The following is an 11,571-nucleotide window of genomic DNA, read 5'->3' as shown; positions in this document are numbered from 1 at the left end:
CGTAAGTGTCTAACTGATGGAGACAAAGATGATGACAGAGCAAATGCAGTTGGAGACCAGATGATAATTTTTAATAAATGTGAAATAATGAAACTTGGAAAGAAAGCCATTTTGTTGTTTGGCACTGCAGTACTGTTGTGATCTATTGTAATAAACAGTACTGCACTATAGTACTGTTGTGATCTATTTTTATACCTTCCATATTAAAATCCCTTCTTTTTTTTTTTAATCCATTCAACAAGCATGAACGGAGCGCCTGTTCTCAGCCTGGAGATGAATGATGCGGGACCGAGGCAGATGGAGCCTGTCCTCATGTGAGTGAGGAGACTGGACGGAGCCAGTGCCGGCAGAGTTCAGAGGGCTCTGCACTCTAGTGTGAGCAGGACCTGCAGGGTGCACGGCCAGCATTAGCTCACTGCCTGTAGGAAGGGAAGTGTGGCCCAAGCAAAGGCCACTGTGGCCACAGGTTAGGAGAATGAGGGAAAATGGTACAAAAGGAGCGAAGAAGTACTACCCGCCATGAGGCCTTTTAGACCAAGGCAAGGAAGTTGGCCTTTATCTTTAAGCACTGAAGACTTTCAGCCTTGTGCACACTCAGAAGATCTTTACTAACTTAGCACACACCAGCTAGCACACAGCCACAGCATGTTCTATGGGGAGAGCAGAGATGATCTAGACTCTGTCCTGAAAGAAACTGCAGCTCAGCCATACAGGAAACAGTAACATTTGTAGGTCATACCTTCTATAGTTGTTTCTTAAGCTACATACATATTAACAGCCAGTAATTTTTAAATTATCACTATTATACCTGGCAGAATCATCTTATGTTTAATACCCATGATCGATTAATTCCTTGACCCAGACATTTGAAATAATGACTTTGAAATGAGAGCCTGTCTTAGTGTAACTGTGGCTTTCCCTGGCCCACCTGCAGCATCTACTGGCCCCTGTTCATGCTGGTCTTCCACACTATCTCACTCCTGCCCCACTGCATTGCCAAGAAGGTCACCTATGACTCTGATGTGGCCAGCAGTGCCTGCCAGGAGCTGGCCTACTTCTTTACCATCAGGATCGTTGTTTCTGCATTTGGGTTTCCTGTTATTCTGGCTTGTGTGGCTGATCAAGTGGGGAGCCTGCAGCCTGGTGCTGGTGGCAACGCTGTCATTTTCTTGACAAGTCAAGGATTTTTCCTCATCTTTGGAAGAGAAGATGATTTTGGCTGGGTGCAGTGGTAGCACTTTGCTCTGACAGAGCCCTGCGTTCCTTAGACTTTGTACTATGTTTGTTTGTGTACACATGAGGTGTTTTACTATGGCCTTTATATGCTGAGCTTTTATACCTTCCTATCATGATCATTTTTAAGGAAGACTCCACAAGTAAGAGGTTAGTTTTATTTCCAGCAAGTAAAAGTTGAATTATGTCATTTGTTTGGCTCTTCACATGGCTGCAGTGTGCTCAGAGTCAGCGCCATGTGTAGACAGCTGCTCATTCAGGCAGGGCTCCCAGGGCCCAGGGAGACAGAGTCAGCCCCCTGTGTGCCCCAGGCCTGTACCTCTCCAAACAGGGTCCACAGATCAAGGGCAGCAGTAGAACCCTGGACTTTGGGCCTTGTTAGATACACAGCACACAAAGGCCCACTCCTGAGTGACTCATGTACACATTAATGCTTGACAACCTTTGCCATGGAGGAATAAGCATCGACCCTGACTGCCTTGTCCTCCTTTGGCTCAACCACTTAAACTTGCTGGGTGTCACCTTCTCCTTTGTAAGAAAATACCCCACCTGCCTGAGTTCAGATGCCCTTTGATGTCTGAGATTCACACTGTAGTACACAGGCTGTTTGTCAGACCTGCAGCATGTGTTCTCAGCAGGGAACAGGTATGCCCTTCACACCTGAGAGGCAGTGGCTGTTGTCACAGTGCTGGGCACAGGAAGGGAGGCCTGTCTTGGAAGAAAGGATGGGTAATGCTTCATCATTCCCCAACCTGCCCTTCCCTTGCCAGGGCCTATGTGCTCTTTCCTCTCAATGGCTCTGACTTCCACTTCTTAAGAAGACAAGAGGACATGGGGGCAGCAGAGGGTGGATCACTTAGTTTTATTGACATTTTGATGTACTTCTTATCCTTCATGTAAAACTTTAAGGCACCTGTGAATGAATCATTAGCAGTGCATGTCAGGTTGAATCCTGAGATCATGGATCTAGCTCATCTTCTTAGCCAAGATCTGCTGAGAAAAGGAAATACAAAAACTGGAACCACTTGATCGGATTACAACCAGTGACTTTAAAACATAGATGTGCAGCTACTGCTGTGTGTTTGGAACACGTCCACCTTGAGGTTTGAGCCCCTCGGGACCAGTGCTCCCTCCCTGGCCAGGGCTGGGGCTGTGGGGACAGGGGACAGACAAGCATGGCTCCTCAGAGGATTATGTGTAATGCTGTGTTTTGACACTGTGCAGGATCTCATGTCCTCAGTGTTCTGTTTACATGTACAATTGTTCAAGTTGTTATTTCCAATATTTCCATTAGAAAAATTATTTAGATACTTTATAATTTTAAGCAACATTCTTAATCATGGCACTTGGCACTTATTGTATTGCAATAAATTTCACTTCTAACACAAAAGAAAAAAATGCAGTGGGAACATAAAAAAATTGACATTATAGTATTTAAGTTACAGAATTTCAGGAGAAGAGTAAGCATCACTCTAAGAAAATTTTTGCCTTTCAGGGAAGAAAATTAGTGCATTTCCACTTGTACACAGGGTAGTTGTATCGTGTTTGGTGTAATTATGAACTTCTATTGTATTTGGAGATTCAGTATGGTTTAAGGAGGCGTGTTTGGTTGTCAACTTGATAAAAGGTAGATTATGAGAATATGAGAATTAATTGTGTTATGGCAACTTGACTTGAATATGAACTGCCTAGCAGATTATTGTAGCACTGTTTTGGGTGTGTCTGTGGATAACACACATAGTTCCAGCTGAACTGAGGGGGAAAGATCCATCCTGAATGAGGGTGGCAGCAGCCAAAATGCTTGTAGGCTGGGCAGAATAAAAATGAAAAAAAAGAGCCATGTTCTGCTGGGAGCACTGCACTGTAGATCAATATGGCCAGGCCTAACTTGTCTCTTCCCACAGATGAGGCAGGGCCCCATAGGAAGAGAACAGGTGACAAGAGGGTAGGCATGGTGGAGCAAAGCCTGGCCGAAAAGAGGATGTGCCTTCCTCCCTGTATGTTCCCCATAAAACCATCAAAGCATGAGGTTCTGCAGACCTTAGCTACTCTCCTGGCTCCAGTTACAGACCAGCCCCTTTTACCTCCCCCTGCACTTCCATTATCTCTACCACTATAAATAAATGTGCTGCAGTTGCCTGACAGAACTTCTTTCACCAGGAAGAAGGCTTCAACTTGTCCTAGCTTTGTTTCTCTTTGTTCTTTTGTGTCTCTTTGTTTTTTCTTGATCCCCCGTCATGACTCTCACTCCATGGACCCTTCAGCCACACAGGCTGAGGCAGTTGGTGCGTGAAACAGGCAGAGTAGGAGTACAAGGGAGGAAACCAACTTGCAGATTGAGGTGAAGGGGATGACTCAGGGGTGTATGCATGCAGGAATAAGTTAGGGATGAGGTAGATTGGAAATGCACCAGGTGTAAATCATGGGGCAATCTGGATCCCATGAGTGACAGCTATATTCAGAAATGCTTGTGGCACTTTTAAAAGCTAGATAGTAAGATATCCCAATTAGTAAAATTCTTGAATTTTGTGAATCCGGACATATAGACAAGGGTGGGGAAAGAATTACGAGCCTGCTACACAGCAGAAGGACCAGAAAAGGTCCCTATATATACCTTTTCCTTATGGACTCTAATCCATGAGTGCTTTAATGATGGAGCCTCCTTGGAATCCACCCCTAAAGATCAGGCAACAAATATTGTTCTTAAATCAAAAGAGACTACCCAGAAATGTGGAGCTGTGGGGAGGTCTTGCCCAGTCTGGAGCTGTGGGCTCCACCTGGGGAACTTGCTGCCTCTTGCTGTGGTGGCTCTGGTGGGGATGTACTCAGTGGGGAAGGTGGTGGCAGAACTCTTGAGGCAAGTATTATAGTGCTTTCATTGTTGGCATGGTGGAAAGTTAAATCTACAACTTTTTCTGCACTGTAGGCTCGAACTTCTGCTTTGCAAGAACAAAGAAATTCCAAAACGCCACATGGTAGGACTTCATTATTCCTTGCAGACAGGCAAGGGAGACTTTTAAGGTGCCTACACCCACTGCTCTGCCTGCTTTTGCTCCCTTACCTCCCCCGCTCCTGGAGTGGGACTTCACAAAATGAAGGAAGGTATAATTCTCTCCTGGCCCTGCCTATTTACATATCAACAACTTGCTTGGCAGATTACACTAACAAGAAATTCCATTGGGCCCTATTGTTTTCTACACAAATATTGGAAAACAAAACATAAGGTTTTAAAACAATTAAAACAAAAATGGTGAAGATCAGAGATAAAAGACCAAATGCTAAACTACTGCCCAGTGCCTGCTATAGTCTACTTGCTCCATGTTATCAGCTGTGCTGTCTTGCTGGGCAGGGGAAACTTAAAAAACAAACAAACAAAAAACCAAAATAAAAATCAAATTATAAATTCTGGCTAATTGACAAATGTACCTTTCATCTCCAACTTAAAGTAATGTTTAATTGATGTTTGGTTTCCAGATATTTAATTGGTGTATTTAAAACATTTCTTCTACATTGCAAATTTTAAAATTGTAATTATAGGATTAACTTGCTCTTCTCTCTACTTTCAGCTTACAGACTTCTGAGAATATAACACATGATCATGCTACTGTTCTATTAGTAGCTTTTTATAAAAGACTACACTTACAGGTATAAATCACTTTTATTACTTCTGGTTCTAATTACAAGAGATCTCTGTTAGTTGTCCTACAAAAGTTTTGACTAGTCTTAATTACAATTATAACCAAAAAATTATAAAAGAAATGTTATAATTCAAATTGGCCAAATATATTTGAGTGCACTCTAGTTTCATAAATTGTCTTATATGTTTGCTTGTTTGTCTGTCCAATTGTTTGAGCCCAACAACATATTTTTACTTTTTTCCCTTAAAAATTTTTCTTAAAAGATATTTGCCTAAACTTTAAATTGGCTTATAGGTAAATGTTATAAAGTTAAAAGCATGCCTTCCTTTTCCTCCAGGTTGCTAGCTGATCAAAATGACATCAAAGTTTAGCTTTGATTGTAATGCATATTGTTGTGCAAAGCGAGCTGGTAGATCACCAAACACTGAGACAAACAACAAAGTTAAAACTGAAAGGAGTTTATTCATGTGTGTGGACTCCACTCCCTAAGTGAAGTGAGGCCCTGAGTCCAGGAACAGCACAGTTTTTATAGGGTGTTATAACAGCATAGCTTTTATAGGTGTTATTTGAAGAAAAGACATTCAAGGGGAGGTTAACGTGTTTTTGACTAGTTGCAAAAATATTTTTCACAACTCAGCTATCTTATCTTGCTGCCTTGTCAGGTTAGGATGTTTTGTGGTTAAAAGGAGGTGTCAGGCACCAACCATTTCCAAGAAGCGATGAAGCAAGTTTACAGAAGCAGAACAAGCAGTTACAAATACATCTACATTATAAGGTGAGGGGTATGAGGGGAGTTCATCTACAGGTCATGATGGCATTTCTTGGGTTCATCTTGGTCTCACATTCCCGACTGCTTTTTGTACAGAATCAAACCTTTGATTCATCATCTCATCTCTACATGTCATCTCTACATAGTCTCCTTCTTCTTCTTGAGGCAATGGTTCATACATCTGGCTTAACAACATGATTTTCACATTGTCTATTTGTTTGGACACATACCTGGTTATGACCTTTAGCATGCAACAACATGATAATAAACACACAATCACAACTATGACCACAAGAAAAAGCTGTTTAAACCATTGCATGTCAGACAACCATTGGGTTAACCAGTGGAACAAATCCCATCCTAAGTTTTCATTGTGTACTTTTTCTACCAACTTTTCTAATTGTTTTATTTTTTCTTGTATCCCTGGGCTGTTGTTGGTCATATTAAAACAGCACATATTTTTTACTTTTTCACATCCTTGATGATGGAGTAGGAGCAAGTAATCTATTGCCACCCTGTTGTCTAGTATAGCTTGTCAGTGTTCTTATAATTCCTGATTAATTAGTGCCAATGTAGATGATGTGGGGTTTAAACCTTTGACCACCTTACATGCCAATTTTCATACCGCCTTTTCATCATGAACCCCTATGGAAGCCAGAGCAACCACAGATGCTATCATAGATATCACTTCAGTATCTGTTAGAAGACCTACATCATCATCGAATCCTGGTTCAGTATAGGGCGACCACCATTTAACTCTGTTGGGCTTTATCAAATCAGTTCTATCTGGCAATATTATGGGCAATTGACTCAAGCAGCACCAGGCCTCAGACAAGTAGGCAGGGATATAATTAAACATTACTGCTTCACATGTATAAAACCATCCTAATGGTAAGGGTATATAACCCTCACCATATATGATCTCTTGTTCTTCATAACAAGTCAATTTTTCTGATCTTTTTAATCTTAGACATCTTGTAGTAAAATTTTTATATAAAGCACATTGTATATGATTTAACATAATCACCCAAGATGTATATAACTTAATAAGATTTTTTGGTTTAAAATAAGAGGGGATCCCCCAATTGTAACTATCTTCATATGTAAGATTTTTTTTCCTGGGATGTCTTTAAACAGGGTGTAAGGCTACATCAGACTCAAGGGAGTACACACTGTGATGAGACAACTCCCTAGTATGTAATGGAAATTTACATCTACATTTAAACAGAATTCAGACAGATTAAGTGATTGTGCCAGCTGAATCCAAACATTACCAGTAACATCCAATTGTCTTTGGGGTAATATTGCCAATGTTTCAGAAAATAATGACTTAAAAATAATGATCATGACAAATGCTGAATTACAGGTCAATATAGCAAACATCATTTGTCCTTTTTCAGTCGTAGCTTTTTGTTGCCTGGTTGACTGATGATCTTCCATTTGACCTCCAGGGTGTCTTCAGGAGCTGTTTTAATGTGACAGTGATGTATCCATGGTGTTTTTCCCATGACCTTTACAGCAGATGGCATCATCAAGATCACCTAGAAAGGTCCCTCCCAATGTGGCTCCAGAGCTTTAGATGAATGTCTCTTTACCAACACCAGATCTCCAGGCTGAAATTTATGGCAGGTGACCTCAGGTTGAGGGGTCAGCCTGGCCTCCTGAACTTGATTCTGCAGCTCCTGTTGGATTACCTGGAGGGCTTTTAAAGAATTCAACAAAGTATGATTTTCACATTCTGATACATTTTCCAAATTCACCCTTGGCAGTAAGGGAGGTGGTCTCCTGAACGTGATTTCATAAGGAATTAACTTTTCTATGTAAGGAGTGCACCTAGCCTGCAAGAGGACCAGTGGGAGGAAGTCTGGCCAGCTTCCTCCAGTTTCCAAAACAAACTTAGTTAATTTTTCTTTTAAGGTACGGTTCATGCTTTCCACTTGCCCTGAACTTTGTGGCTGATAGGCACAATGAAGTTTCCAATCAATGTTGAGGGCCTTGGCCACCAATTGGGATACCTTGGCCATGAAGGCTGGGCCATTGTCAGACCCCAGAGCATGGGGGAGGCCAAATCAGGGGATGAGCTCCTGTAATAACTTTTTACTAACTATTGTAGCTGTCTCTTCTTTAGTCGGGCAGGCTTCTACCCATCCAAAGTAAGTATCTACCCAAATCAACAGGTACTTATATCCATGGCTGGGCTTGATTTCAGTAAAATCCAATTTCCAAATTTCCCCAGGATGCTCACCTCGGCGTCGGGTTCCCTCGCCTCCAAGCATTACCTTGGCATTTACCTGGGTGCATATCTGGCATTGGGCACAAACATCCTGGACCATGGCAGCCAGCTTAGGGGTTAAGAATCTGGAACTTATCGATTGTCTGAGTTTCTTTTCTTCTAGGTGAGTAAACTGGTGTATCTGTTGAATTAGCTGTCAGCCAAGAGCCTGAGGCAAGAAAACTCGGCTGCTGGGATGACTCCACCATCCATTTTTATCTTGTACAGCCCCCACCTGGGCATTTTGTTTTTCTTCTTCTGATGAATAGTGTGGTGTAGCCAGCAGCTCAGGAAAAGCTTTAAGGGGCAGGGTGAGGGCCATCCCCACTGGTTTTCTGGCAGCCAATTTAGCCGCTAGATTAGCCTTTTGATTTCCTATGGCCTCTGATGTGTTGGGCCTCTGATGACCCTTGAAGTGTATTATAGCCACTGATTTAGGCTTCCATACAGCTTCTAGCAGAGCTAGAGTCTCATGTTTGTTTTTAATGTCTTTCCCTCCTGAGGTGAGCAGGCCCTGTTGTTTATATATCTCTCCATGAACATGTACAGTAGAAAAGGCATACCAACTATACATGTAGATGTTGACAACCTTCCCTTAACTCAGGTTTAAGGCCTGAGTAAGAGCCCTCAGCTCTGCCTGTTGGGCTGAAGTGCCAGATACCAGAGCAGCAGCCCACCTTGTCACTCCCTGGCCATCCACCACTGCTGCCCCCGCATACCTGACTCCTTGCCTGACGAAGCTGCTTCCATCCATGAAGAATGTCTCTTCAGGGTCTTTTAGGGGCACATCCTGCAAATCAGGTCTGGTCATGGTTATGTCCTGGAGGGTCTCCTTGCAGTCATGTAGAGGGGTCATCAGGTCTGAGGCAGGCAGCAGGGTCATGGGGTTTAAGGTAGTGGCCTCTGTGAACTTGATCCAGGGCTGGTCAATCAGGAGCGCCTGATATTGAGTCAGTCTGGCATTTGACATCCATCACTCAGAGCCTCCTTGCAGCATGGAGGAGACTGCATGTGGCATGCTGATCGTAAGCCCCTGACCCAGGCTTAGCTTGTCTGCCTCCTTTATGAGGAGGGCTGTTGCCGTGATGGCTCTGAGGCAGGGTGGCTAGCCAGCAGCCACAGGATCAAGCCTTTTGGATGAATATGCCACAGGTCTTTTCCAGGGTCCTAAGGTTTGAGTAAGGACCCCTTTTGCCACTCCATTTTTCTGAGCCAAGAACAATCGGAAAGGTTTTCCAATGTCTGGGAGGTCCAAAGCTGGTGCCTGAACAAGGGCTTGTTTCAGGGTCTCAAACACCCTCTGTTCAGTCTCTGTCCACACTAACGGTGTGTTTCTTCTGGGTGTGGCTGCATATAGGGGCTTTGCAATCTCCGCAAACCCTATAATCCAGAGTCAGCAGTAACCAGCAGTTCCCAAAAACTCTCACACCTGTCTCTTTGTGGTGAGTGTTGGGATCTGTAATATAGCTTGTTTCCATCTCTGAGACAGTCATCAGGTGCCCCTGTCAATCTCATACCCAAGGTAAGTGACCTGGGAGGCACAGATCTGGGCCTTTTTGGCTGACACTTGATATCCCAATTTTTGTAGCAATCCCAACAAGTCCTTAGTACCTGCCATACAGGTGTCCTGATCATCAGCCGCTACTAGGAGGTCAACTACATACTGGAGAAGGGTCACTTCAGGATGAGACGCTCTGAATGGAGCCAAGTCCTTATTTAGAGCCTCATCAAACAGGGTGGGAGCATTTTTGAACCCTTTTGGCAATCTTGTCCAGGTCAGCTGTCCCAAGTACCCTCCTTTGGGATCCACCCATTCGAAGGCAAAAAGGGACTGACTCACCTCAGCCAATGACAGACCAAAGAAGGCATCTTTGAGGTCCAGCACAGTGTAGACTTATTGTTGCAGGGGCAGGAGGCTCAGCAGGGTATAGGGATTTGGCACAGTGGGGTGTACAGTCTCAGTTCTTTTGTTTACCTCTCGGAGGTCTTAGACAGGCCTGTAGTCAGAAGTACCAGGCTTTTGGACAGGCAGGAGTTGGGTATTCCAAGGTGATTGACACAGGTTTAAGATTCCAGCATGTAGGAGTTGGTTGATGTGTGTCTGAATCTTTTCTCTTGCTGCCTTTCTGATGGGATACTGTCAGACAAAACAGACTGGGAATTGGACTTTAGATTTACCACTATAGGAACTTGATGGCCAGCTAACCCAGGGGGATTAGTCTCAGCCCACACAAGTGGAAACTCTGTTTGTAGGTCACCAATCAGCCCAGCTGACTTGTCCTCTGGCTCTGAGAGCATCAGGTATTCAGAGGTCAATGGGCAAGTCACCATAACTTTGACTGTGGGATACCTAGTCTCAGGTCTGCCTTTTCCTCTGTAAAGGTAATTGTTGCACCCAATTTCCTTAGCAGGTCCTTACCAATCAAGGGGTATGGACACTCTGGAATCACCAAAAAGGAGTGATTCACTTGCCTGTGACCCAAGTCTACCGTTTGAGCAGTTATCCATTTATAACCTTGAGCACACTTGCCGGTAGCCCCCTGTACCAAAGTCTCTCATGTTGTCAATTTTCCCAAAGGTTTAGTCAGTACTGAATGGGCTGCCCCAGTATCTACCAGGAAGTTAGTCGGTGTGCCCCCGATTTTTAATTTTACCATGGGCTCATGGGGGCTCAGTTTGGATGAGCCCTGACTTTCCTATTCCATATCTTCGAAGGTCAGGACCTCCTGTGTCTTTTTCTGGTCCTGTCCCTCTTTTTCCTTCTTGAGGGGACACTCATTTTTCCAATGTCCAGTCTGTTTGCAATAGGCACATTGGTCCCTTCCAAGCTTAGGTCGCAGGGGTCTCTCCGGCTTAGGTCTCCCGGTCTGCTTACTTGTCTCATAGTTTTTGAGGGCAGCAATAGTAACTTTGCCTAGCCAGTTGGTGATTATCTCTTCCGGGGAACCCTGGTTGTTGAAAACCTTTTTTTGCTATACTCAGGAGTTTGGACCTGTTCTTTCTGTTAAACCCTTCCAATCTCTGAAGTTTCTTTCTAATATCTGGGGTTGACTGTGACACAAAAGCCAGATTTATCACAGCTGCATTTTCTGGAGCATCAGGATTAATGGGTGTATAGACCCAATATGCCTCTAGAAGGTGCTCCAGGAAAACCATGGGGGACTCTGTCTTATTCTGTTTTACCTCACTCACCTTAGTCAGATTAGTTGGCTTCCTAGCCACTTGGCGGAGTCCCTGCAAAAGGTGCTGGTGGTAACTGGCCAGGTCTCTCCTACCTGCATTGGTGTTGGGGTCCCAATCCAGTCATTGGGTCAGCACTTCAGCCTCTGCTCTCTGCAGATAAGCTGGAGTACCAGGGCCAGGATCAGGGTTGGGACCTAGGGCCGCCTTGATGGCCTCCTGAAAAATTCGGTCCCATTCCTCCTTGGTGAAGAGGGTATGGAGGGAGTTGTTGACAGTCATCCCAGGTGGGCTGATGAGTATGGAAGACAGACTCTAGAAGATTAATTAAAGCCTGAGGTTTTTCTGAAAAAGGAGCAATTTTATTTTTCCAATTATAAAGGTCACTAGTGGTGAAAAGAACATAGATGAATCCTCCACCTGGTTCAACCTGTTTCAAAGGAAGGACAGTGGATGTTACCTGGCTGGTTGCCCCTTGA

General features: G+C 43.9%; 1 pseudogene; it reads left to right on the top strand.

Annotated features, from left to right (window-relative positions):
• The first annotated feature begins 243 nt into the window (after window positions 1–243).
• Window positions 244–1,235, top strand: LOC106010279 (leptin receptor gene-related protein pseudogene; annotated as a pseudogene).
• The last annotated feature ends 10,336 nt before the right edge of the window (window positions 1,236–11,571 follow it).

Source organism: Heterocephalus glaber, unplaced genomic scaffold, assembly GCF_053883595.1.
Source record: "Heterocephalus glaber isolate CG9 unplaced genomic scaffold, H.glaber_assembly_v1.0 deba00000331, whole genome shotgun sequence".
Taxonomy (NCBI): domain Eukaryota; kingdom Metazoa; phylum Chordata; class Mammalia; order Rodentia; family Bathyergidae; genus Heterocephalus; species Heterocephalus glaber.
The sequence above is the reverse complement of the archived record's forward strand: the minus strand, read 5'-3'. Positions and strand labels throughout refer to the sequence as shown.